This window comes from Ambystoma mexicanum, chromosome 1p (assembly GCF_040938575.1).
Source record: "Ambystoma mexicanum isolate Mex_15411 chromosome 1p, UKY_AmexF1_1, whole genome shotgun sequence".
In the NCBI taxonomy this organism is placed as follows: Eukaryota; Metazoa; Chordata; class Amphibia; order Caudata; family Ambystomatidae; genus Ambystoma; species Ambystoma mexicanum.
This window is the reverse complement of record NC_090921.1, coordinates 865,598,979-865,622,169: the sequence shown is the minus strand read 5'-3', so window position 1 is coordinate 865,622,169 and position 23,191 is coordinate 865,598,979.

Genomic DNA, 23,191 nt, shown 5'->3' with positions numbered 1-23,191 from the left:
ATACCTCTACCCTTGACAACTATTGTGGTTGTTTGTGTGCTTTGTAGTTTGACATTAAGCTGTTTTTTTGTGACCCTATATTGGAGATTTTCTACTGTGTTAGAATTTTGGAAGTGTGAAATTATGAGGTGAAGAAGGTGGAGTTATAGTGGCAAAGTGGGCAGGTTTTCATAGTGCATGGGACATTTGTTTATACTGCAGGTTTTTCACAGTCATGTAATTGTTGGTAGAAATCTCGAAAAATTAACAATTATATTTGCATTTTTCCAATGTGCTTTGTAAGAATAGGGATCTATTTGTGTTCCATGCTATGTAATGCACTGACATAGAGAGATGTAAAATTAATTGGGGTGCATAGTGGGTTGGGAGAAACAGTATTTTGGGTGAGGTTTGCTAACATGGTTTTCTGGGTCTGCTTAGGTGACATGGCCATTGAAGTTTAGTGCAGTGGAGATGGGCATTGAAGGGAGGACATACATGTTGCTGAGTTTTGTTGAGTAGTAATAGTAGTGATTAGTGTGTAGGTGAAATGCAGGATAGTGGGTCTGGCTATTGGCCCAATGATAGTTGAATAGATAGAAACAGGGGAGGCATTTGAGTTTGCATGTTATTGGATGAGGATGACTAAGAAGGACTGATTACATGGGTGTTAGTAGGATGAAGGTTGTGACAGAGTTATGTGAGTAGTAATAGAGTGAATGTTGTCTACCTGGAGTTAACCTACAGTCCTTAAGCAGAGGGCTCTTAGGTGTGAAAACTGGATCTGGGTGTAGTAACTCAGTGCTAGTGCATTATTTTGCAGCTTTTTTTCCCTTGATATCTTTGTCATGAATGCTTTATGTATATATTGTTTGTATTATGTGTATGCGTTATTAAACATTGTTATGTTATGTAAGAAATGGGTTTTGTGGTGTATAAGATCAGCTCATGTTTTATTTAGCTTTGCCATTGAAATATTTATGGTTTGAAGCACAGATATATTAAAAGTTGGCAAAGTTAACGGCCAATTGCGCCTGTTTCCTTTCAGAGCACATGGCAGTCATGCCTACCTCCTTAGTGGTGGAGGTTATTTTGTTTTTTTAATGCTTGCATTTGGCATTGCAGGTTGACCAAATGGTTGATTTTCCAGCATCTGTTGTGTCAGGTTATCTACATAGTGTTTTTTTCTAAATCCTGTTTTCTCTGTTATGGCATTTATTGGGTTTTGGCATATCACTCCATTTTATTCTGGATATGGTGTGGATGTCGAATTGTTATGGTATGTAAGACATGGGCAGTGTGGTGTATAAGTTGTCAAATTAATGGGGTTGCATAGTAGATTGGGGGAAACAGTATTATTGATGAGGGTTGTTAAGAATGTTTTCTGGGGCTGGTTAGGGCATATGGCCATTGAAACTTTATTACAGTGGGGATGGACAGTGAAAGGAGGACATACATGCTGATATTTTTTTTTTGATTAGCAGTAGTAGTTATTAGTTTGTAGGGGAAATGCAGGATAGTGCATTCGGCTACTGTGTTATTATGCTGAGATGGGTGGAATCAGGTGAGGTAGTTAATTGTGTATGTGTTTGGTTGAGGATGGCTATGGAGGAGTAATGAAATGGGTGCTGGGAGAAGCAAGAGTGTGGTAAGGGCCTATTATGTTCTACAAACAAAAACTTCTTTATACTGTGTTTGTTAATGTAGAACATGGGTGCATACGATTGTCATAGAGGTTTCAATCTTAAATGTTATCCTGAAGAGTTCTTGTTTAATGTACACTTGCTAATCACAGGTATCTAAGCAGACCATCCCGAAAAATGGATGTTTTTCCCTGGCTTTTAAGAGTTTACAACAGCTTCAGAGTATTCAACAAATTGCAGCCTCAAAACTTTACAACTGTTCACGGGAACTAAGATTCACATTGATGCTCTTCAATACCTTTCTGCAAATGATGCTTCTTTCGTTCTGGTTAACTGTTCCCAGTCACGCACCCAATTATCCTCTCTTGGTTTTCCACTGGACAAGCAACCAAAGAATGATAGGGATAGAGTCTCTTCCTGTCTCTCCCCTGGGTTTGGCAATCTGTGGGTATCTCAATTTTAACCAGATGTTGTATGCAATATGGGCAACAGGTTTTAGAGTGTATATACTTGGCATTAACCCCCTTCTGCTGTTGGCAATATTGCTTAAATTGTGGTTGTCTTGGTTTCAGTTTTTCTTGTTTGTTTTTTTTGTTTTGTTTGTTTATTTTATTTCAATAGCGCTCTGGACCCAGGAGTAAAAGGGCGCTTAGTACAAGTTACAAGGCACAGTACATGGTGATAAGCAGTGATACTTGAACAACTTGAACAACAGTTATATACAGAATATACAGACAGTGGAGGTGATAGCAACCAATAATGACATAAATGAGACATGTGCAAAAGTACAGTTTATAGCTAAGTCTAACTTGAAGGTTGACTTTTTGTCAGAAGCCACCCGATGGCAAGTGTCCTGAACAACTGGAAGGATTTGGATGACTTAATATTCTGTGGCAGGGCATTCCAGAGTTGGGAGGCGAGGACAGTGAAGCTCAAGCCTCCGGCTCTTTTAGAAGTAAATCTAGGTACTGTGAGACATAATGTATTGGAAGATCTCATGGTTCTGATGGAAGACCTCTTGGCTTGGACATTGCTTGTTATCTCTTAACAAAGCTGCCCACATGTTGGTTGGGTTCTCCACAGCCTCACCCTTTCACCATTACAATAATTGGGCTTTGGTTTGCAATAGTTTTGCTGCTTTTCCCTGTTTTGATGTGTAAAACCAAATTGGGAATCACTTCCATTTGCAAATCAATACTGATGCTGCTGTTTTACAATAGTTCGATATGTATCAGTAACATGTGACTCACTGTTAGTCACAGACACATTCTCCTTCTGCTTCTTTCTATTAATACTGCTTCTACACAAGTGCAATTGACTTGACGGGTGTCTGCTTTCACTACACGAGTGGATACAGAGTGCGCCGGGGTCACTAGCAAGTGGTGGACTCACCGGATTAGAAGTGCGTCTCTGTTTCCCTCGCTGATCACAGGACTTCAGCTACTGTGGCTCCCTTCGACCCGGCAAACCACCTAGGTAAGTCTGCCTTCCTCTATGCCACTATTAACAAAATGGGGATGCCTGGTTCTGACAGTTGGTCCTTCAGGCTGGAATTAGAGAAACAAAATATAATGGACCAGTGGAAGAGAGGGGGAAATCCCGAGAGGAGCTTTACTTAATAAAAACAACAGATGCTGCATATCAAATACGAATTACTGCAGATATCGATGTCGGACCATTTTGGGGCATTGAGGACCTAAGTAGAAATTTTGAATTAATCCTTACATCTGAACCACCCTCACCAAACAAAGAGTGGAGGGACCATGGCTCACTCTACCAAAAGAGACAGGACATGGATGGGTTGCTGTTCTTTTCATCCTGAAGAAGGTTGCTGCATGAAGGGACCTGATTAGAGGTCAAGAGACAACCGAAACACGTGTAGAGGTTTAGACTCTGTGGGATTCAAATCCACACAGACGGGGTGACTGAATAATAGATCTAAACCCACCAAAGAACTATTCTATGTACAAATGTAGTGGAGAATGAAAGTGAATGTAGTAGATTGGAAAAGCGAGCTTTGGCGTCTTATAACCAACCCTGGAATTAATACGGGATATTGGTAATGAATGTAAAAATATTTTTATGTATTTTAAAATGGGTTTGATAATATTAAATTGAATTCATTGAACAAATGATAAAAAGTGTGGGTTGGTATTTATAAAAAGACCACACAGAATAAGCAGAGATTACCCCTCTCTTCCTCTGGTCCATTATATTTTCTTCCTTCATCTATGCCACTTCCAGTTGGAGCATCCTCTGCTCCTTGTGGCCTGCAGGTGCATGCCATCCACCTGAGACAGCCTCTTTCAAACTTTCCATTTGCGCCACCTCTGTAGATCAGGTCACAAGGGGGAACATTTTCCTCCGACACGCCTTCTCCTGTGCGACCTCTGCATTTCAGATTTCTGGGGACACGGTCCCTCTCAGGATCAGCAGTTGATATTTGCCCAGGCACGATCCTGGTGTCTTCTCGATCTTCCTGTTTCACCTGGTTTGTCAGGACGAAACATGTTTCTGCTGCTGACTTCTTCTAGTCTGCACCAACAACGCCAACTTGCTGACCTGCACCTAAGGGGACTTTTTATGCCTCTCAGTCTCACTCAGGTGTGGTTCATATGCTCTAATGAACTGACCACTCCTACAACCTTGTGCCTCTGCATTCCTCTTTTTCATCACAGTACTTCGGGAACTATGGGACATGACGCCCTCAACAATAAAATGTGAGTTTATCATTTCTGTTGTTTTACAATAAGCCATTGTAAGATTGGGGCTTCGGGCAATGTTTTCCCATTCTTCCGAACCTGCTTCCTTCCTCACATGATCCTCCTGCAGAACACCACCCCCAGGGTTGGATCAGAAAGCGTATGCCTTTCCCTGGCTACATGAGAAGGGTCCCAGGCCAGGTTTTCTGGTGGAATGATTGCTGATTCATCACAGAACACATTGTTCTAGTGATAACAAAAAACATTCTTTCAATGCATTTTTGGGCATGGGCTAGTGCAATTAAATAATCTGTTGTTCATACTTGGGCATGTGTGTACATTTTCTGTAATATAGAGATTTGAGTTTAGCATTGTTTCACGATATCTGATTGCCCAATCTATGGGTCCATCAGAGCTCTTAAAAAAACGGATTCACTGCAATGTTATGTTATTATTTGTTTTTTGGGAAGGTGATTATTAGCCTCATGCAGGGGTTACTGTAAATGTGTTATTCAGTGCAACATCTCTTCCTGTAATGAAAGTGTAGTCCAATGTGGAGGTCCTGCAATCTGTTACTCATCTAAAATGTGCAGGAATGTGACCTGTTAAACCCCAATTTATCAAGCTGATCGTTCTAGAGTGGATATCCAAAAGAGGCATAGGAGTTAGGTCTATTTGTCTGATGCTCTGAATTTAAATTAAATCCAGATCATATGCAAGCATTTATTTTCTTTTTCATCAGTCCTGGATGATGGGCATTGCCCGTTTAAATCATTTATCAATATTAAGGGTTAGCGTCAGCCTATTAATTCTGAATCTCAAAACGTTGTTGCATATTCCAGGCATACACGCAACACCCGAGGAATCATAAACAATAATTACAAAGGTTTATGCACTCACAATGAGGACGGTATACTTGACAGTAAATTTGGATTTTGAGGTATTAATTAAGGTTTATATATTATTAACACTAATCACATCATCATCTAATGGTTGACATCGATAACTTCTAATGCCTACTTCCTGGATAATAGTTATTCCATCAAAATGGATATTATCGCAAGCCCAAACCTCTTGTAGACAACATATTTTGTGACAAATAATGAATGTTCTAAGATATTATGGTCATGACAGCCTTTTTAAGGTCAATTAAAGAATCTGAGCAGGGGATGGGGCAGCAGCTGTTCTCAGTGTGCAACCCCTTCATTAGAACGAATGTGACTGATTTGCAGTGAAGTTGGTACAGGTCTATTCTTCAGGACTTTACACACATATTTCGTTTTCATAAAGCAAACCATACTGTGTTCCTCATGCTACTTATCCCGGCGAATATAGGTGGAACCTTAACCCACTAAAATAGTTCTTACATTTTTTTAAAAGACATATTTAGAAATTTGTCGGCCGTGCCCCGATTTCAACAGGAGTTCTGCAGGCCCAGCACGTGTGTCTGGAACAGCACTCCTCACTCCTCTTGTCAACTACTTAGTTATCATATAACGCTTAATAGGATCAGCTTTCACAGAATGCAGTAACTTGTTATCAAATGGACTCACTTAAAAGTGAATCCTGTCCCATAACAAAAGCTATCTCTTTGATGTCACGTTTTAGGAAGAATAGGCAGCAAGGAACACTTACATCAGAGTAGAGCTCTCCTGGGTTAACATTGCAATTATACTAATGAAGAAATCGTTGCTTTGTTGCATTCCATTTAAAAACTGAATCGTCATGTTATTACTTTGGCAAGCCAAGGTAGTAAATCTAACGATGGGAACAACTGCTTTTTCAGAAACCATTCACATTTTAAACCCAAAATAAAGCATTTTGTCATCTGTTCTAATGTCTGTCCTTTGTGTATGAGGAATACCGAGGGTTGTAAAATAATCATTCCAGCAATTTCGTCCGTATGGAAAAAATTAAGGAATCCGCATTTTCTTTCGAAATGTGTGTGCAATGTGCGTAGAATTCAATTCATATAAACGTTTTTTTGGAAACCGCAACAACAACAAAACACACTGAAGAGATGAGTGCATAGAGAAAAGCGATTCAGAACCGATCCTTCTGGGGCCGCGGATAGCATGGTACTTGCAAACTCTTGATGTGATTTCCTTTCAGTTAACATTGGTAATCTTGAATCAGTTCTCAATAAAACACAAAGATATATAACTATTATTTAATGGTATGCGCAATCGACAAGCATGGGCCTCATCATGAGTTGGGCCTCAGCCCTTAAATGCAGCTGTGACGCGGGTACCGGTGCATTTAAGGGTTGGCCCAATTATGAGTCGGGCGGTAAGTGGGAATTTTACCTCCAACTTTTTTTCTGGTGGTAAAAATCCCGTTTTCAGGCATTTTCGGCACTATTGCCGCTGGCGCAATTACCGGGACCCAATGGGAGATGGGCGATGGGAACTTACTACTACCGCTACTCAAAATCTGGTGCTAATAGCACTGGACCGAGTAGCGATAAAGCTATTTGTCCTGGCAGTATCCCGGCGGAATGAGCGCCGGGATACTGCCAGACTCCTGATGAGGCCCACATGCACAGTGTCAGCATAGCGTTTGGTGACACATAAAGTATCTATGACATAGGACGTACATAAAATCCTAGAAAATAAAAGCATACTGTAGATGGCTCAGTTACAGGAAGTGAGACGACCATAGTGCTTTCTACTTACTGATGTCCACAGATGATGACACCCTTCTATTTCCATTAGTTTGCACATGGACTACCTCCATCTAACCACCTACCCATTAGACCTCAGATTGTGTCAAGGACTAACACTTTATATGCCACTTCGCACCTCCATTTGGGTTTTCATATGTGCCAGATTTTTGTCCTGACACTCATTCTCCCTATGCTCTCCTTCAAAGGGTTCAAGCACTGTCTATTGAACACGTGTTAAATGTTTTTTGATTATGTAGTTAAGCAATCCCAAGGAAAGGTTACAACAACCTAAGAAGGATAGCCACCTAGGACTCCATTGGAATTATGATTTATGGTCTCAGCCAGAAGGACCTCATTACAAGTTTGGTGGATTTACTGCTGAGGTACCACCAAACTGTTACCATTACTGTCCAGCAGTATTACCACTGGATTCCAAGTGGTGGTAGGCTCTGTTAGTCCCCATTAGTTGGTGTCCATAGGACTCAATGGGGTATTATAGCAGTATTATCTAGTAAATTGGCCGATTCTGGCAGTAAGGTGGCAGAATTTTGCTACACCTAATCTTCAAACACGTAGTTGGGTGGTGCGGTAATGCGACAGTAACAGTATTACTGCCGCATTTGTACCGCACCACCCTACTTATAATTAGACAATATGACCAAGGCGCTTTTCAAATAGATGTGATTTGTGACCTGGAAATAAGATAGCTTGAATTAAAACATTTCAATCAAAACTTCTTCACTGTGAATATGAATAGCCAACTTTCTTAAATCAAGATACCGCAGCTGATAATTAGGATTTCATGTAAGTTAACTATAATGGAAATAATAAAATTACCTATAACCTTTACTTCGCCATGAACATTATTTCAAATTGCACAAATCTGGACCCTACTTGACTGATCAGACCCACCCAAAAGACCCCACATTCTCATAGAGCACTGGTCACCTGACTTGGAAAGATTTGATAAAACTACTACCATGCATTCCAACACCCATATCTTCCCAAAAAAAAGAATCTTTCATTGGTATTTAGTCAGTTTCTATGTTAACTTATGCGTATGATGTCAATTCCAGACATGCCGCATTGTACTTTCAGCCTCAAAAGTACCTCCAGTCATTTATGTGTGGTAGCATTGTCCTCAGCAGTTTTGCCAGTCCAGACAATCACGTGAATGCCAATGGCCCTGGCACCATTCTCTGGCAAACAACAGTTTTTAGTCATCTATAGATTGCATGGCCAAAATGGTCAAGGAAGCAACAGACTATGGCAAGGCCCAATGGAATTTGTGAGTAATTAAAAATCTACTAAAAGAAAACCCTACCATAAAATGGGCAGTGACACAACACGGTTGGGGCCAACTGTATTCAGTTTGCGATCGATGCCCACATGAAAAGGGAAATAAGTATGTCTTGTATTCATTTGTGCTGTATGTCTCTACTTGTTAATTGAATGTATAAGATAACCTCTTCCATAACCTCCCTTTTGCAATAAAGTGCAATCTCTGAAATCAATATTTATCTTAAAGGAGCTTTATTCCCTGTCCTGTTTACAAAGGAACTCAGGTTTCATGATAAATGGGCTTTTACTACTTCCTCTATTTCAATACACATTTCAAGAGGCATCCAACTTTAGGTGGAATTCGTGTAAATTATAACTAGCTTCTTGCATCATTTAAAAAAATTCAATAATTCTCACTGTTGAGCATTCCAAGTGGCCTTGAGGGAGCAGTATTAACTAGAAAGTGGCCACTTCTACTACAGTGTCTGCCAAAGCCTATAATAATTCCTGCATCTGCTTCTTTTATATTTGCCAAAAAATGAACTCATGCTTGCCTGCAAGACAAAATTGGTAACCAAAGAAGTCAGAGATTCTAATTCTACTCAGCTATGATTGTCCTGGAAGAGTGGCCAACCTTGTAACATGAGACCTGTTGCATGACCGTCTCACTATTTTCTGTTCCCCATCACTATTACCTGTCCACTTACTAACTTGCTAAAACATGGTTATCCACCAGGGGGCGCATGAGCATGGCTGCCTGAGCCAGCGTCTCCTCATTCAGGCTGAATCATTTTTAAATCAAAGCAATCCCAACAGCAATTTTACCACTTTTCTTCCTACGTTCCTGTTCCTTAACTACTGGGGCTCCTCCGACGGCATTTCCAACAGAAATCGGATCCGCCTTGTGTGTTTTTTTTCAGGTGGAGTCGTGGGACTTGGCCTTCTCCTGCTCTGCTGTGTCCGACCCTGGGGGATCCTTCCCGCCTTCCCGCCCTGCGGACATCCTGAGCGGCGGTCCACTCCTCCTGCCGTGGCGCGCCTGGGGCCGGCTCCAACCCCCTGAGCCTCCACGCTGGGCCCTTTTTGTCGGCCCCCTCGCCTCACGTTGCCTTGGAACCCTTCATCACGGTGCTGGCTCGTATGACTTTGCGGCCGATTGCGGAGCCTGTATCGGGACCTCGAGACCTCCTCTTGGCCCCTGGAGCCTTCTCTTCGCCGGCCGGAGCCTGGGTGAGTTGGCCTCGGTCGGAGGCTGTATTCGGGTGGTCCCTCCTGAGATCCCCTCTCTCCACGCTGCCCCCGGAGCCCCTCCTGCTTCACACGGGGTCCGGGTGAAGCGGCAGCCGCCACTCTGCCCCACGCTGCCCCTGGAGCCCCTCCTGCGTCACACGGGGTCCGGGTGAAGCAGCAGCCGCCTCTCCGCCCCTCGCTGCCACCGGAGCCCCTCCTGCTGCACATGGGGTCCGGGTGAAGTGGCAGCCGCTTCTCCACTCCTCGCTGCCCCCGGAGCCCCTCCTGCTGCACACGGGGTCTGGGTGAAGCGGCAGCCGCCTCTCCACTCCTCGCTGCCCCCGGAGTCCCTCCTGCTGCACACGGGGTCCGGGTGAAGCGGCAGCCCCCCCTCCACTCCTCGCTGCCCCCGGAGCCCCTCTTGCAGCACACGGGGTCCGGGTGAAGCGGCAGCCACCTCTCAGCTCCTCGCTGCCCCTGGAGCCCCCTCCTGCACCACACAGGGTCCAGGTGAAGCGGCAGCCACCTCTCCGCTCCTCGCTGCCCCAGGAGCCCCTCCTGCATAACACGGGGTCCGGGTGAAGCGGCAGCCACCTCTCCGCTCCCCGCTGCCCTCTGAGCCCCTCCTGCATCCTGCATCAGACAGGGTCCGGGTGAAGCAGCAGCCACCTCTCCGCTCCTCGTTGCCCCTGGTGCCCCTCCTGCATCACATAGGACCCGGGTGAAGCTGCAAAGTTTCTTTGGGAACAACCACACTTTGTCTGAAGCAGCAACCACCTCTCAGCTCCTCGCTGCCCCCGGAGCCCCTCCTACATAACACGGGGTCCGGGTGAAGCGGCAGCCACTTCTCAGCTCCTCACTGCCCCCGGATCCCCCTCCTGCATTAGACAGGGTCTGGGAGAAGTGGCAGCCACCTCTCTGCTCCTCGCTGCCCCCGGAGCCCCTCCTGCATAACACAGGGTCCGGGTGAAGCGGCAGCCGTCTCTCCACTTCACACTGCCCCCCGAGCCCCTCCTGCTTCACATGGGGTCTGGGTGAAGCAGCAGCCGCCTCCCCACTCCACACTCTCCCGGAGCCCCCCTGCCATCACACGGGGTCCGGGTGACACGACTACCGCCTTTCTACCTGCTCCCTCGGACGCTTCTCATCGCTGGCCCTGAGTCCACTTTTGGCGCCATTCTGTACCTGGACTGCTCCAAATTCTATTCCGTGTGCTTTCTCCCTTTGTCTCTACTGTCCTTACCTACCAACCTTAATCACTGGACTCGTGTCCACCTTTGGCGCCATCCCGCATCCCCTCCTGTCACTTTATACTCCCTCTTCTCTTCTGACCCTTCATTGTCCACTGCCTCTCCCTTCTGTAACTGTCTTACTGGTCACTACCTGCCACATTCCTAACTCCTACAATTACGGCCCTTCTCTACTTGTCCCTCCCCTTGGCCTTTGGTATGCGATCTTCCATAACTCCCTTCCACCTCACTCTCCCCCCCTCTCTCCACCCTTCCTCCTTCCCCTTTCCCTTCTTCTCTCCTCTCTCCTCCTAGTCCTAATGCCTAGTCCTCTTCACTTTCATCACCCTTGCTCCTCCAGTTACCCCCAGTCCTTCTCTCATCGCCCCAACCTTCTTTACCCCCCCCACTGCCAACCACTCTGCCCTCATGAACACTGCTCTCTGGAATGCCAGATCCATCTGTAATAAAACTGCAGCTACCCTTGATTTGTTCTTTCGCCTCAACCTTCATTTTCTCTGTCTTACTGAAACCTGGATTCCCCCTCATAACACCTCTGTCCCCGCATCCTTGACAACCTCCTCTTCCTCCTTCATTCACACCCCCCACCCCTCTGGCCGTGGCGGAGGCATCGGTCTCCTTTACCAACCCAAATACATTTCCTCCTCTTCCTCTCCAACTCTCCCCTCTTTCCCTTCCTTTGAATTCCTCTACAAGTCTTTCTCCACTCCCCACCCTATTTCCTTCCTGATGATCTATCTCCCACCCGGCCCTCTCTCTACCTTCTATGAAGACCTAGATCACCTCCTCTCACTTATCTCTCCCTCCCCCTCTCTTCTAACTGTACTTGGCGACTTTAATATCCATCTTCCTTCTCCCCCTCAATCTTATCCCCTCCTCTCCATCCTCGACTCCTACCTCCTCTCCCCCCTTCCCTCACCCCCTACTCATTCCACTGGGTCAACTCTTGACCTTATTTTCAATTCCTCCTATCCCTCCTTCCCTGTCTCTTCTCTTCCTGTTTATCTCTCAGACCATGCTGTACTCTCATTCTCACTATCTCCTCTCTCGCACTCCACTACTGCTAATCCCTCCCCTCCAATCTACTTGCGTCGTGACCTTCGGAATTTTGATGCCACCCTCTTTTCTGACACTTGTTCTGCTTCTCTTCCATCTCCCCATGACTTTGCTCTACTCTCTGTGGATGATGCTCTCTCTTCCCTTTCCTCTTCTATCTCCACTGCCCTAGATCAACGTTACACTCTTTCTCTCTTTCGTCCTACTCGGAAGCCTTCCCAACCCTGGCTTACCTTCCATCTCTGTTCTATGTGGCGCCTTCTCCGGAGGTTAGAGAGACTCTGGCTCAAAACTCCCTCGCTTTCAAATCAAACTTCTTACTTGTCTTACCATGCACTTTACAACTCTTGTCTTGCAGCAGCTAAATCCTCCTACTACACTAAGCTTCTCCAGTCTCAAGCCTCCCACCCTCGTCGGATTTTTCAAACTCTCTCCCGTCTTCTCTCTCCTCCAACTCCTGATCCCTCGACCAACTCCACACTCTCTCCTTCTGACTTCGCCAATTTTTTCTCCTCCAAAATCCTCTCACTCTGGCAAAAAATTAACTCCCTCTCTGACTCCCCCTCTCCTCCTCCCCCCTCTCCTCCCTCTTCTACTATGTCCATCTTCTCACCTGTTTCCCCCTCTGAAGTCTCCTCCCTTCTTTCCAAAGCCCACCCCACGTCCGCCCCCTCTGACCCTCTCCCCTCTGTTCTCATCCCCAAGATCTACCCTCTTCTTATCCCTTACCTTACCACCTTCTTCAACCTTTCCCTCTATGTTCAAACACGCAACGATTATTCCTATTCTAAAGAAACCCTCTGCTGATCCACTTCTCACTGCTAATTACAGACCTATCTCTCTACTACCTTTCCTTTCTAATCTTCTTGAGCGCATTGCCTACTCTCAACTCTCATCCTTTGTTACTTCTTCCTCTCTCCTTCCTCCCTTCCAATCTGGCTTCCGTCCCAAACATTCCACTGAAACTGCTCTCACCTCTATCCTTAACTCACTCCTCTCTGCTCCTCATGCTAAGCAATCCTCTATCCTTATTCTACTTGATCTCTCTGCAGCTTTTGACACTGTCGACCATCCACTCCTACTCCATACTCTTTCCTCCTTCGGATTTAAAGGCCCTGTTCTAGAATGGCTATCCTCCTACATCTCCTCCCGTTCCTTTGCTGTTTCGTGGGGAGGCCAGTCCTCTCCTTCTTTTCCTCTTATCTACGGTGTTCCTCAAGGCTCTGTACTTGGTCCTTTCCTTTTCTCTTTACACCTCTCTCATTGCCCCTGTCATCTCCTCGTTTGGCATTTCCCATCACTTCTATGCTGACGATACTCAACTCTTTCTTTCTCCACCTTAAACTCTCCTGCTGCCTCACTGCTATCAAGAACTGGATGTCCTCCCGCTTTCTCTCTCTTAACACTGATAAAACCGAAGTCCTTTTCTTCCCCTCTAATTCTCTTCCCCCTCCCTCCCCTCCTCCATTCATTCACTTTCCTCCCTCTAATCTCCCGATTTCGCCCCAAGCTCGTAATCTAGGTGTTCTTTTTGATTCCTCTCTCACCTTCTCTCAACACATTTCACTCACCTCCCGCACCTGCAGATACCACCTCTACAATATACGCAAAATCCGTTCCTCCCTCACATTCCACGCCACCAAACTCCTAATTTCCTCTCTCATCTTCTCCCGCCTCTTCTACTGCTCTTCTCTAATCTTTGGACTTCCCGCTTCTCAACTTGCCCCTCTTAAATCCATATACCACTCTGCTGTTCGTACCCTCTGTCTCCTTACCTCCCGTGACTCCATCTCTTCCTCACTCTCGTACCTTGGCTAGCTACCTTTCCACTCACAGCTTAAATTCCACTTTCTCTGCCTTGTCTTCAAATCCCTCAATGGTCTTGCTCCTCCTTATCTCTCCTCCCTTCTCTCCTTCTACTCCCCATCCCGCCCCCTTCGCTCCGCTGACCATTTTCTCCTCACTGTTCCTCCTTCCCCCTGCGCTTCCTCCTGTTTCCGCTCATTCCAACTCCTTGCACCTATGCAATGGAACTTACTCCCTCTTACAATCTGCTCTACTATGACCTTCGCCTCATTTCGCACTTCCCTTAAATCCCTCCTCCTCCATTCTCCCCCTTGAAAACTTCCCCTATCACCTGATTCCTCTCTCCCCGTTCCTACTCCTCTCCCTTCCTCTTCAACTTTCCCTCGCCCTGTCCAACTCCCTCTCCTCGCCCACCTCTTCCCTCTCCCCTTTCTACCCCCCTCAGTTAATTGCTCTTTGCACTGTTTTGTTGAATGATTCAAGATGTAAATTTTGCTCCCATTGTTAAGTGTTATTGTTTTTTTGTAATCTGTTGTTCCATTGTACAGCGCCTTGGTGTAAAGCGCTCTATAAATAAATCAATCATTCAATCGTTCAATGGTAACAGTGGAGGATGCACTCGGCCAGAAATCATAATTTGTACCTACACCTAGCCAACAACCAGGGGTTGTTGCTGGGGCAGAAATCAAGTAATGAGCCGTAGTACTGGGAGGTCGACCTCCAATCCATCTTGATGAGTTACCCAGTGCCAGTTGCAGCCTGCCCATGGGACTGGTATGATCTTGCTCTTCGAAGCTTATGTGCCATGCACTGGATTTTTTTCTTGGAAGCATACGCTCGTCTTTTACATCTACGTCTATTCCAGAACTCCGGAGTCATTACTGGGAAGTCTTGGCAAACGGAGATGGAGTACATCTTCTCAAATGCTGAGTAGTTAACTATTTAAAAAAGTCTTGCACCTCGGCACAGGTCATGTCCCATTCTAAAACTGCTCTGCAGTTACCAATCCATGGAATAACTGTGTCAACACTTTTCAGGCGATGGTGCTAAGTGTTCCGATATTGTGGATTGACCCACATTTTCATTTGTGTTGGTTATCTGTGCCCCAGTAATAAGGACCGTTTCTCTTTCTAGAGAACCTTGACAATCATTAAGGGATTGGACCCAAGAAACACCCCAGGATGCAAAGGCTATATTGCCTACATCCTGCACCCTGTCCAACAATGCTCTCTGAGCTCTGTTGCAGAAAAACATCTCTCTTTGTTGCTCCTCCATGATTGCTGCCCCCACTGAAGCAGTTTGGGAACTGCACTGTAATTTGAAAGGCAGACAAAGAGATTGAGAAGACAATTGTCTCTAAATATGCATTCACAACAACATATCTGTAACCCAAACTATATATCTCACTAACAGTTTCATAGCTTAAAGATTGAGAAACCACCTTAAACTTAAATTGGGTTCTAATATTACGCTTCATGTTGAAGTCCAGCCTGATTACATATGGTCTTTCCCATTTTGTAATGACTTGGCAGATGAAGAACAATGGTCTGGAAGGTTGCCCAGTGCAATGCCAGAGGTTAAGATTAATTCTAAACATTCCAGCCATCTCCACCTTTGTTTTGCAGGAGTCCAGCCTCTACGCTTGGGAGTGATGCTCTTTGTTATCGTGCTTTCAAGTTGAGCACTTTGCCCGTGAACTACCCTCCCAGTCCACCTTAATGAAATTTTGCAATTCAGAAACATCAAATGCTTGCAATACTGCTAGCTGAATCACTGAGGATCACCTATTTCCCTTAACATTGAGATGTTAACACATTTGCTGGGATTTATTAAAACATACACTAGCAGTCACTGAAACATTCATGGGATTAAACAACATTAAGAAAAACATCATTAATCTAATTGAAACCCATATTAAGTTCCCTCTCCTGCTCACTCACAACACATCTTCACCTAATTGCCACTGCAAGAAATTCCTCTGGGATATTTACTCTTCTGTCAATCACTTCAACATCAGACTGATTACCTGTATTGTTTACCACACGGGCGCTTACAAACTCCTTCTTCGTCCAATTTGTCTCTCCATATAGGCCTTTACCTATGGAATATAAAATAGAAAAACAATAAAAGGGAAGTCAGACAAATGCATTATTTCAGGGCAGGCTAAATCATTGGGAACTTTTGGAGCTTGTGTGGACTGAACTTTGGCTCAAATCGCAGGAGCTGGAGTTAAAGCCTGTTGTTCTGCAGTAAGTGCCAGCAAACAATCCACATCCATAATCCATTTTGGAAGGTCTTTGCATGAATAGGGAATTTGACCTGGTTGGAACTCAGCTGTCTTCTGTCCCTTTCTTGCCAGACAACTATATAGTGAAGTCTATGTTATGGCCATGTCTCCACCCCAGAAGAAGTCACTACATGGGAAAGGTTAGTTTCCTCCTAGATCTGTGCCTGGTGGGCAATGGCTTGTACTGGTTGGAGAGAAGAAAGTCATTAGAAGTGATGAACAAACAACAGTCTCCTTGGCCTACCCGTTTCCCAATGTTTCTATTGTCCATTTTCTGGCAGCACAGTACACATGCACTGTGAAGCATAGTGCCAGGTCAGTAGCCAATCACCTTCACTGAAGAATTAGTGGGGAACATTCTTGGTAGAGTCCACGCCATTTAAGAGTCAAGGCTGATTACGTCTTGTCAATAAGACACCCCCAGATTGCCAAGAATGGAAAGCTTCAGTCTGTTCCTTAGGCAAAGCCCAACGACCTGTGCATTAACAGAACTGATGGAAATGATGAGTGTTCTGACATATTCATGAAGATTATCATTAGTCAAATGTAGACCTGTATAGGCGTTTTTCAAGGATTTGGATGTAGGGAGTCTCATTGGGCATTCTCACAGGAACTCACGCGAGCTTAGCCCCACTTTGCAGTTTGGTGTTCTCTGTATATTTAACAGTACTAAAGGGAGTACTCCTTGCCAGTTGAGGCCAGTCTCAGATCACAGCTTTGCAAAAAAAAATATATATATATCAAAATGCTCGCTGCCTGGGGATGATATGGCAGTGGATATTGTACTGACTATCAGTTCACAACTTGACTGCTGAAATGGGTTCCTCTGTCTCTGTTTATACTGAGGAATTTCCCAAACCTTGCACACAATCCTGAATCAAACCATTCACCACTGAAACAACATCCACTCTCCAACACAGACATGCTTCAATCCAGTCAAAGAAGAAATCTAGCACCACAAGCGCAGTTGCAAATTATTACAGCATGACAGCTGTATGAATTCCGCCTGAAGACTGCTGAAGGGACCAAAGGGTGGTGGATGCTCCACTTGTGTAGTTGGTACAGTTTTACCTGTTCCAGAGGCAAACAGTAAACAACCTACAAAAGTTCTGGGCCATTGTGGTAAAGTATGGAGCAAACCAATATTTATTTAAAGTTGAAACCATCCCTCCTCTTCCCACATGGGCGTATCCATGATACATTTTACCAGATGGGATAGCAACATCTTTTCCAATAATACATATGCTAGTTCATATCTCTTTAAAGTGTCATTTTGTCATCATGTAATCTGCATTGTTCACATATCCAAAGGTCATTATCTAATGAGGGACCAATTTCCTGTATTTGTGCTAGCTCCTCAAGAGTCTTAAATGGGGCAGACCATGTACCTTTTAACATGTTGCATTAACTCAGCATGAGAGTCATCAATGGCCACCAGCTTCGTAGGAGAATCTTCAAAGTTATTGGCACAATTTACCTCACTGCTTCCACAACTAACCAAAGCCATGAGCAACTTCAAATGCGTACCTAGAATCTGGGTAAATGTTCACTGACTATTGTTCTGCCAGTTGATCAGCTCTTGTGAGAGCAGCCAATTTGGCTAACTGTGTGATGTGACATGTGGCAGTTTGACACTTTCCATCATCTTTCCTGGTGGACAGATGGTATACTCCTCCAACAAATAACCATTGTGATCCCTGTAATTAGACCCATCCACAAAGTATATCAAATCAGCATTGCCTATAGGAGAGTTAGTCAGATCACATCATTGGGTTAAAAATGTACTTTGTGATAGCACGTCCCTCTGTGGTCATCCTAGCACTTACCCCCACCCCCTCTTCCCTTCCCTCTCTCTGCACTTGCACATTTTGAAAGTTCCCAAGGCGTAGTAGGACTGCCTCTCTTTCTTCATTGTTATTATATTACTTTCATTCCCATATTCCCTCCCTGTTGCCGTGTGGGCACTTTGAAACACAATTTACTTAATGTTTTAGTGCCTTACAAATGCACAATAAATAAATTAATACATTAAATAGCCCCTATACGTTCTCTAACTGTACTGTCATACGAGTATTCTCACTGTTCTATTTCTTCTATTCTTGGCACTTGGCACAGTGTTTTGCACTATCATTAGTTCATATAAGGGTTTATTCTCCCACTCTCTACAGATTGTTTCTTAACTTGAAGTGGAAGTGCCAAGCACAAATCACACTCCTGCTGCCCATTTTGAAGTACCAGGAACATTCACGTCGAAATATGTGACGTATGATGAGCAAATAAACCAGCAGAGAGCTGCAGTGTGGCTCTGTCCAGTACCCATCAGAATAACAGCACCTATTGAAATACCGACATCTAAGAAAACCTGGACAGTAAGGTACCCATTGAGAAAAGCATATCGACAAGTGAGACAGAATGACGATCGCCAGAATGCAATACCCGAAGAAGCTAAGAAGTTACTGAAGGAAGACGTCATAAGAATCCAGACTGACTCACATATAGAAAATATAACGACCTGAGAATGATGACAAACGAGACAAAACACCATGGACAAGTGATATCCTAAGCCTAAAGTGAAACAATTGATGTTGAGATGTCAGACACTTGTGCCATAAGCACGATGAAGATATTCTGTTAGTTTAAACATGTACATATGCAAAGTAACTGCAAGAAGCACAGAAATCGTGAGGCTTGCTTATGATTAGTAGTAAGATAGATTGCGGCAAGCGCCACCTGTACATATAGCTACCTCAAGAAAGAACTTTATATAAGTATACTTCCACTATGCACCAGAGCAGAATCAACCCAAAGGTTACTAAAGGTCTCAAGAAGAGAGTTTTGCAGCAAACAAATCGAGAATTAAAGACAGAGAGAAACTCAGACGAAGGTAACCATGCCAAGTAGCCAAGGTTGTAGCGTCTGATATAGTCCAACAATGGATACAATTAAAGAGAAGAAGAACAGAGTATCCTGTTCAGGAAAGGTCAAGATAAGCCACAGATGGCAGACAACTGGCAGAATTAAATCAAATGTACGAAATTGCACGAAGGAAAGGCCGATTTCACGGTGTCGGAATCACGTAACCCGACAAACAGGAGGGATTAAACTTTCACACCCACGCATGGACCTTTGCCATGCCCAGACGCCTTCATTTTCCCAGACCAAGAAGCAGACTCGAGGCCAACCACAAAGAAATAATTGAGACATAATCACTGAGGTGATGATTGCATGTAACAATAATTGGAGGGAATCTGGGGTGCAGACAAACTCATTGCACATGGCCAGCTATTCTGCACGCTGCTAAGCGCAAGTGGAAAAGTATGAGTGGGGTTGATGCCAACCCAATCATAGTGGACCATGTAACCTAGGGTCCTGTAGTTAGTAGAACCAATGAGACGTCATACTTTTAGTGACGTTTACAGTAGCCAATTTGAAGGAAGTGCTTTGTTGCCCCACCTGACATTGTTTATCCAATCCCCTCTCCCCGTTACCATATATTAAAATTACCTTCCTAGAACCAATGAAGTTGCATCCTAAGTAAGAGTTGGTATAAATGTTATGTTTTTTCAGACATTTTCTGCAGCGTTTCGGGACAGAAAAAAGAAATGACCAAGAAAATGGCAGCCGGAAAGGGAGAAACAGAGTCCATTTTCCCTTTCCGTGACAGCCATCAGGAGCAGACGTGCTGGGAGCAGAACTGTTCCCAGCGTGTCCGCGCCCAAAAGACGACAGAGAAGAAGGTAAGTGGGGTTGGGAGGTGGAGGTGGGGGAGGGAAAAGAAAGAAAAAAGAAAAAAATGCATCAGAATCCCCGGCAGGGTACGATTGTAGCCTCCAGCCGTGTGGAGGCATGGAGTGGGGATGGCCCCACTTCGAGCCTCCACACAGCTTGAGGCTGCCACACCACCTGCCGTGGACAAAGGAAGCAAAAGGTAAGTGGGGTGGGCAGGAAGGTGGGAGGAAAGGGGAAAAAATAAAAACCCTTACCTGAGTCCCCGGCGCGGGGGAATGCGGCTTCTCAGCCGGGGCAAGGCTCGGAGCAGGGATGGCCCCACTTCGCACCTAATTATTGGTTGAGGGGCTGCCATGCCCCCTGCCGTGGACAAGGCGGCTGGAATCCCAGCCGAGTATTGAGGGATTCTCGGCTGGGTAATGCGTGTTGCATTCTGCTTGACTCTCGCCGGGTACTAATATAGTTAACATATTGCTCTGCAATGCTTAAACTGCCAGAAAACATGCAACTGAAGTCAATCACCTCCTTATCAACAACTGTTTTGATGTAAGACTTCTAAATGAAATTGTGGTTACCAATTCCAGCAGTTCTTCTTTTATTAAAGTGCCCCTTCAAGATTTAAATGCTTTCCTAATCTCTGTCCCATTCAAACGGGTGGGGTCAGTAAGGCCCCCATCCACAGGCCCTCGCCCTCTTCCAATATAAATAAACTCCCCCTGGGCACCTCCTCTCAAGCCTGCTCTTTAAATGCTGCCCATCCAATTGCTGTACATCTCACATTATTACTATCCTCTACACTGCATGCACCACCCTCTATTTAAATGTCATATTTGGAAATATCACAACACAGATTGGCATCCTCTACTCTAATTTGGTTATAAAATGAGGTTTCACATCTGTGAGGCCATACCACACATACTGTGGGCAGCAGCTTTTCTTAAACATGGTAGCACGTATGGTCAAACAACAGAAGCCATTGCAAAGGAACCACTTGCAACATGCTTCTCTATCTTGACAGTAACCTTATCATTGCCTCTGATTCTAAGCTAATTCTCTGTTCCGACACTTCTGTAATCCATTCAGGATAAGTCTCTCACCTACCATCCACTAGCCCCACCCACATATTCACATCCTCTAATCTATGATATGACATATATGCCCAGTCCCTTGGACCATTTCTGAAATTATGTGACCATAACACACCCCTTAACCCCTTTACTGCTTCCTGCAGCTCATACCTTTGGACTCACTTGTGTGCAGCATTTTAACATTGCCATTTCAAAAATCACAATCAAGTAGAGTCTAACCAAATTATTCTATCTTGATATCCTTTAAACAAAGCAACAGCTTTGGGCTCAAACAACTAAGGGGGTAATTCATAGAAATCAGCGAACATGTGGAGCACACGGCTGGCGCACAGTGCGTGCGTGCGGCAGTCTGTGCTGGCCGCGTGCGCCAAAATCCATTTCCGCGCACAGCGTATTCATGGATTTCAACTTCCATAACCCGCCTTGGCTCAGAGTAGCGTAGCGACCCTGCAGCAGTGCCAGTTATGCTCCCAACCCCTCCCCGTGCGCCATGAACAGCGCACAAATCCCGTACATGGTGCACAGCCCAGTGGACCAGCATACAGCCCCCCAACCACAAAAACGTCCGTAAAAATCCCCACGCACCGCTCCGAATACACGTACCCCGCTGCATGGGAAGTGTTACACGCGATTGGGCCTGTGCGAGCGGGGTATGTGTATTTCGGGGATGCACGGGAAGTTTTAAATGTGATTGGCCCTGTGCGAGCGGGGTACGTGTATTTCCGGGGTGCGCGGGAAGTTTTACACGCGATTAGGCCTGTGCGAGCAGGGTACGTGTATTTCAGGGGTGCGTGGGAAGTTTTACACGTGATTGGCTCTGTGCGAGCTGGTTATGTGTATTTTGGGGGTGCGCAGGAAGTTTTACACGCGATTGGGCCTGTGCGAGTGGGGTATGTGTATTTTGGGGGTGTGCAGGAAGTTTTACATGCGATTGGCTCTGTGCGAACGGGGTACGTGTATTTCGGGTGTGCACGGGAAGTTTTACACACGATTGTCCCTGTGCGAGTGGGGGACGTGTATTTCGGGGATGCGCAGGAAGTTTTGCACATGATTGGCCCTGTGCGAGAGGTGTACGTGTATTTCGGGGGTGCGCAGGAGGTTTTACATGCGATTGGCCCTGTGTGAGCAAGGTACGTGTATTTCGGGGGTGCGCGGGAAGTTTTACACGCGATTGGGCCTGTGTGAGCGGGGTACGTGTATTTTGGGGGAGCGCGGGATGTTTTACACGCGATTGGGCCTGTGTGAGCGGGGTACGTGTATTTCGGGGTGCCCCAACGAATTGCCAGTGTGTGCCCTCTCAGGTGTGCCCTCTGCCACCTCCCCAGGGCCTGCAGGCAGACCCCAACACAGGGGTACACACTGCCCCACTGGCCATGCCCCACAGGCAGCCCATCCACCCTGGCAAAGCCGCCCAGCCAGCCCACATGTCACCATGCACAAGTGAGCACTGCCTCATGTCCCCCAGCACCCCCAACCATCCAGCATTGAGGGTCACCTGCCAGCAGGCCCCGACTCATGTCCCCCTGCACCCTCATCCACCCAGCATTGAGGGGCACCTGCCAGCAGGCCCCGACTCATGTCCCCCAGCATCCCCATCTACCCAGCATTGAGGGTCACCTGCCAGCAGGCCCCGACTCATGTCCCCCTGCACCTCCATCCACCCAGCATTGAGGATCACCTGCCAGCAGGCCCCGACTCATGTCCCCCAGCACCGCCATCCACCCAGCAGTGAGGGGCACCTACAAGCAGGCCCCGACTCATGTCCCCCAGCACCCCATCCACCCAGCATTGAGGGGCACCTGCCAGCAGGCCCCAACTCATGTCCCCCTGCACCCCCATCCACCCAGCAGTGAGGGGCACCTGCCAGCAGGCCCCGACTCATGTCCCCCAGCACCCACATCCACCCAGCAGTGAGAGGCACCTGCCAGCAGGCCCCAACTCATGTCCCCATGCAACACGAAAGAAAGCTGCACAATCATGGGCCTCATGTGCACCAAAATACCACTGCATGCCACCACAGTCTTGACATTCAATGATTTCACCAATCCACCCCACACCGACATGCCTATGTCAGGACACAAATCAAAAGTCAACCATGTACATCAACACATGTCCGTCACACACGCACACTGTTTGCCATAGATTGTGTAAAACCACAATTTTACATGCATGACCCAATGAGTGAGTCCCACACATGGAATTAAAATATCAAAATGTATTATAAACAAAATCAATGTAATGAAATGAAAGGCAAATAAATAATACAAACATGAAATGAAAAGCATGGCCAAAAATATGAAAAATGAAATGTAAAAAGAATCCAAATAAACCCTGAAGAAAAATGGTCCAAATTCTCTGTCCACCAAAACAAATCCAAAGGAAACGTAAAATTCAAAATCCATTGCCCCATGGTGAAATCCAAAGAAAATGTACACATAAGTCCAACTATGTACAAGGAATTTTGAAAGGGTCCAT